This window comes from Tiliqua scincoides, chromosome 5 (genome assembly GCF_035046505.1).
Source record: "Tiliqua scincoides isolate rTilSci1 chromosome 5, rTilSci1.hap2, whole genome shotgun sequence".
NCBI lineage: Eukaryota > Metazoa > Chordata > Lepidosauria > Squamata > Scincidae > Tiliqua > Tiliqua scincoides.
Genome location: NC_089825.1, coordinates 90,658,274 through 90,664,358, shown reverse-complemented (window position 1 = coordinate 90,664,358; position 6,085 = coordinate 90,658,274).

Below are 6,085 nucleotides of genomic sequence, written 5' to 3'. Positions count from 1 at the left end.
TGTGAAAATAAATGTTCACAGTCAGCAGGACTCCAGGTCCTAGCTTGCAAGCATCACAAAGTGTTCTTTCTTTTCCAGGGTCTGCCTGCAAAAGACCACCAGGGTCCACACCTCCTTGTGCCGGAGGCTCCCTAGCAAACACTGCCTCCTTGCTCTGCCATGTGGCCCTCCCTGTACCCAGCAGCCACTGCTCCACCTCCCAGATTGAAAAAAGGCAGAGGGGAATGGAGAGGAAAAGGAAGTGTGGAGGAGATTAGTGGGCTAGATTGACCAGGATACTTTCCTCTTCCTGTTTTCAATCCAGGGAGCAGAGAGAGGAGGAAGAAGAGTAGTGCAGACAGACAGATGATGGAAGGTACTTTTTTCTCACCTGTCTGAGACAACTGCTCAGCCAGACTCATAGATAAGGTAGTTCTGCTCTTTTCCAAACAAATACACTGTGAGCCATTCTAGCAACATAAGTCACTTTTGAACAATATTGTGTGTTTTACCCAGAAACCCGCCCCCTTTGTTTTCTGTTGGTGCTAATTTTTCTTTACTAGTGCCGAAAAAATGGTGACTACAGAAAACAAAGAGGGAAAAACACTTTTTGAATTGCATTTTATAAATACAGGGTTGTATCCAAAGAAAGTGAAGCCTGACCCAGTCCCATTGAAATGAATTGGACCAAAGTTAATCATGGCTAACTTCTCGCCCCTGATTTCAGTTTTATATACTCAGTTTTTTTGGTGGAAACCCACAATGATTTTTAAATCTGCTTCTAGTTGTTCTTCCTCTTGCCTAATCTAGTGACCAGAAGCTGCTGGCAGGTTCTCTTGCTCTTCTAAATCAAGCTCTAGTGGTCAGGAAATGGGCTGTGCTCACTTGTAGGATTGATTAATACCAAGGAATTCCTTTTGTCTCCCAAACCATTGGGGTGTGAAGTTCTGGAATTCAGCCTAGGATCCCTTCAGAGCACAGCTTCCTGGAGAAAATCCCAGTAGTGCCTCCCATTGTAGAATTAAATTCCTGCACTTAAAGGAGAGAAATTTCCCTGTTTGAAAATCTCTCTTCTGGAAGAATGAATATAATCTCAGTTGGTTATTCTACATGATTGTTTTGTGCATTCCCCAGCTACAGCCATGTCTTTATGCTGAATGTTGCTAATTAAAAGATAATTGTCTTCACCTTCACATTGAAACCTGATGAGGTAGGTCAGTATGGTTCTTTTGAAGGAAAGATTGAGAGATGGTGACTCATCAGAGGAAATGAGATAAATTCCCCTCAGAGGTGGGACCTTTCCAATCCCAGGCCAATGCACTGCTGAACCATAGACTGTGCGTCCCATAGTTTGTTGTCTCTTGTTTAAGACACAACACTTCCATTACATGATTTTTTTTGTTTATTATAATCACGGGTACGATCACATGATTTTGGTTCTTGACCTCCATCAGAGATGGAGAAATACGTGTCAAGCTTTAGCAAAGGGCAAGGCCCAGACAGTTGAATTTTAGGGCCAGGGGCTCTAGCAGTTAGCCCAGGCACTGTATCAGAAATTGTGATTTCTCACCCTTTGGGCTTCTGTTCAAAAGTCAATGGTTTGTTGCTGTCACCATCCAAGATTAGCGAATTCTAGACGGAAGAAAGGCACCTTGGGAAAAACTTCATCCTATCATCTTAGAGAGCCCTCAAATCCTGAATGGTGCCCTTAAAACTGGACAGCAGCAGGAGGCAGGGCTGGGAGACAGGGCAACCAGCTTCCTCTACGAGGAACTGAGACCAGGCCAATAAATAGTAACACAAAAACCGTTTATTAAGAAGAATTAAAAATACACCAGAGCAATGGAAGGGAAAATAAAAGGGCCAAAAGTCAAGCCCATGTAGGAATTAGGTAGTTACACCAGGGTAATCAGGTGGAAGGGGTTGGCAAGGATGGCACTGACATTAAAATGCAAACTGTAACAAGAAAGAACTTATTCATCCTTCTGGATGCTTACCTGACCTTAAGCTCTCATGGTAGTCCAGGATCTTGAATCTTACACCCACACCAGATTTGGGGGGGGGGGGTGACCCTTGTTAATGTATCCAAAATTCTAGATGAGAGAGCTGGGCACATGGGTAAAGGGTGTTTTCTTACCCTGGTTTTTATAGTCTCTGGGAATGACCCAGGTTCAACCTTTGGGATTCATTATTTAGAGTCACCTGAGCATCTTGAGTTTGCCACCCTTGGGAATCAGATGGGCTTTCCTGTTCAATGGGCTGGCTAAAAGCCAAGTTTGTTGTCACCAGGTGAGGCAGAAGGACACAAACAACAGTAGAGCAAAAATAACTACTGCATCTCAAGGATTAAGTACGTAGTCTCCTTAGGACAGCTGTTTTCCATCTTTTGCGTTTCACAGCACACTGACAAGGCACTAAAATCTTCAAGGCACACCACCAGTTTTTTTTAGCAGCTGACAAGACACGCCATGCTGCTGGTGGTTCACATTCCCCAATAGCCCAAATAAGTGACTCTTCCCCCAAAATCTTGTGGCACACCTGGGGACCATTCATGGCACACCAATGTGCTTTGGCACACCGGTTGAAAGTCACTGCCTTAGGAGATAGAAAAGTCAAAAATGAGCGGCAAGTAGGGAAAAATCAGAGATTTTCACCTCAAGTGCATAGTCCAAAAGAGGCAGGGACTATGAAATGCCCAACAGAAATCAAAAAGTGCATTAGGTTGGCAGGGTCTTCACACCAGAGACAAATGGCTCGGACTGAACAGCTTCAGCCACTGAAGTTGTGTGGCTAGGTCTTTATAGGGTCTAGTGTGCAGGGCTCATGGAGGTCAGCAGATGGATTTCTTGGGCAGTCTGGGAATGCCCCCTAGAGGGACACCTTGGAAGCACAAATTCAGTGTGCCAGATTTATAATGCAAGCAGAGTGCTGGCCAAGCAGGAGGTCAGGGTCTGGGATCTGACTGCAGGAAGTGCCCGTTTGAAATCTTCTCCTTACAGTACAGTTGGAGTTGGGTCTGAACTGCCTGGACAAAAACTACCTGGATGAGAGAGGAGCTTGGTGTTTTCAAACCACTTCAACCCAATTTGCCTTGCAGTTGTTGGAACCCTGCATTCCCCTCAGATTATCAGTCTGCGGCACAGACACCTGCACCAGTCAGTTATCAAAGACCTGTGCATTCTCCCAGGTGCAGAGTTGCTTTGCCAGCTCATTCGTTGGGGGGGAGGGGGAAGGAGGCAGCCTGAGCTGATGCAGTTAGTAGCTGGCCTAATGCCCAGTGCCTGTAGTCCAAAGAGCAGAGAACACTGGCTGTGACGGCAGGAAAGGAAGGTGTGGTGGCCCTGAGAAAGAATGCAATTTGGCCAATGACGCAGGTGAGGAGTGGTCCCTTGGGAGGGTGGAAGCTGCAGTAAGGAAGAAGGAATGCCAGTAGGCTAGGCTAGGAAAACCCTGTAACCATGATAGATGACCATAACTTGTGCTCAGGGATGATCAGTGGTTGGACACTGGCCATCAGAGGACCCATCTAAGCTAGACTGATTTCCCCCCCCCCCCAACCTGCAGTACTGATGGTCATGGTAGCATACAATGTATCCTCATCGTACATTTGTAAGCCACCTTGGGCATTTTCTTCAGCACCGGAAAGGCAGGAGATAAACTTTTCAAATAAAATAAGTACATCATGGGGATGCACTATGGGGGACCCAGTGCCAGGCTTTGCCCTAAAGCCCCCAGCATTCTGATGATTGCTCCACCACAGCATTTAAGTCAATCACCTGTGCATATAGACTGATGTGCTGGGAGATGCAGGGGTCAGAGCAAATGTGGTCACCTTTGCATTCTTTGGGAGTGGATGCTAAACATCAAAATGTTTAAGCTGCTTTGAACAGCCAGTTTTAAGACGAGCCTTCCCACACCTACACCTGCTAGAAGATCACCCCAGACCCACCAAGGCAATATGATGGTGGGGGAGGACACAACAAGGGAGGATGGAATGAGGCGGTGATAACAGTAGGGGAAGGACTGATTGGGTCTGGATGGGGGCGAGTTCGGCAATAGCAGCAGCCACCAAATTCTAGGCCCCTTCCCAGAAAAGATCCAATGGCATGGATCTACATAGACCTGAGTCAGCAAATTAATGAGTGCAGGTCCGTGTTGAGCCCTCTGTGCTGCAGAGCCTTACCCCCAAGTATGGGGACGAATGATCCCTTCCCCAGAGGAGACCTCCACAACTTCTTCCCCCACAGGCTGCAGCAGTAGCCAATAACCAGTAGCCAGTAGCAGAGGTGTCTCCTCCATATTGCTCGCACAGTCAGGAATGACTCCAATGGCAAGGGGGAGGGGCAGTTTACATGGCGGGTTAAGGCGCCCTGCAAAAGGTAGTGCTGTGCCCCCTCCCCCAGAAACACCACTGCAAAGGGCTCAGAATCTAACAAAGATACAGAAAAGACTCCAGCGACAGCCACTGGAAAAGACACCATGCTGGGGTGAAAGGGGGCGGGTGACCTTCTCCTGCTCAATATAAGAGGACATTGCTTTTAAAGGTGCCTCCAATGCTGTCCAATCAGGTCAAGGTTAATTCCTGATGCACCTTCTCTCAATTTCCAGGGAAGAGCGTTGAACTCAGTTGACGTGACTTATAAGTAAACTCACCAGATAGAAGAAGTTTTAGCTATAGTTTATTTTTCTTTTATGTTTGTCTCTTGATCTCAAGTATAGAATTGGACTGTCTTCTGTTTCTCTCACCCCCTCCACCTTTACATTGCAATAAACCCTTTCTTTGGTTTGATTAAACCACCTGCCTATTTCTTTAACCCTGAGAGCTGAATCTGTGCTTGGTTCATTCTAGAGTTGGCATTGAAACATCAAAGTAGTGAAATGCAAAGCAAAGTTCAGCCTTCACCCCAAGGCAAAACATCTGAGAATGTTCAAGGGAACCTAATGAGTTTCAGTAAGTCAAGTCAAATTCCTTGGCGGCTGGGGGTTCCACTGTGCATACATAGTTCATGCCTGACAATATACACTCTCTGATTCTGCTGTGATCAGCGTCATGCCACTTTGGACTTCAGATGATGAGCAAAAGTCCGCGAGCGCAATGAGTATCCACTTCACGTGACAGAATAGCTGGCAGGAAAAGGAGCCGCTGACATTTAGTGGACTTTTTCCTGGTGCTGCTGAAAAGAGGCTGCTGTATGAGTGCAGTCAGGGCCAGCTTTAAGTCAGCTGGACAAATTGCTCCCAGTTGGGTCCTGTGTCTAAGGGGCCCCCATGCTAGGGTAATCTACTCCTGTCTTGTATGCAATTTTATTTTAAAATGTACTCAGATCCATTTGGCCCATTCACTCACATGCATTTTATTAGCACACATTTTGATTGCTTTCCATTCTACCATAGAGATATAAAGTCTACAACAAATTTGATTTGTATCTCTAACATTCTACAGACCTTGGCTGCGAACCTGGGGCCCTGCAAAAATGTTTCCGTTTGGGCCCCACAGCACCTAAGGATGGCCCTGAGTGCAATTTGGGGGGAACTGTGTCCAATTCATATGGCTGACTCTGAGGAAGCCATGGTTTCTCTGTTTCATGCACCATAGAACATATCTTCAGTGCTTTTAAATTCTCAATGAGACCACAAGCCTGCTCAGAAGTCTCCCCTGAAAGTCAAAGGGTGCAATCCTAACAGGGCATTAGGCCGGCTCAAATCCCTTGGGCTGGCCCGGGAGGGTCAAGCGTGCCATAAGGCACGTTTGTGCCTCCTCAGGAGGAAGCCAGGCTGGTGCTTCCAGAAGCGCCGGCCTGCAGAGGCCGGCCCCAGTATGCTTTTTATAAAAAAAATTAAGCGGTGCAGGGATGCCCAATCTGGTTTGGAATTGGGGAAGGGGAAACATTGGGACTAGGAAGGGGCTTTTGGTCCACTAATGTTCCAAGCTAGATCACACAAATACACATATATTATTCTCCCTCCCTCCCCGATCATTGGAAGCTTTCCTCCCAGGGGAGAATAGCAGCTCTGTGGGGCCCAGATCCCAATCAGGACCATGGTGGGGACAAAAATCTCACCCTATTGTTATGTGTTATGACATAATTAAGGGTACAATCTTAAC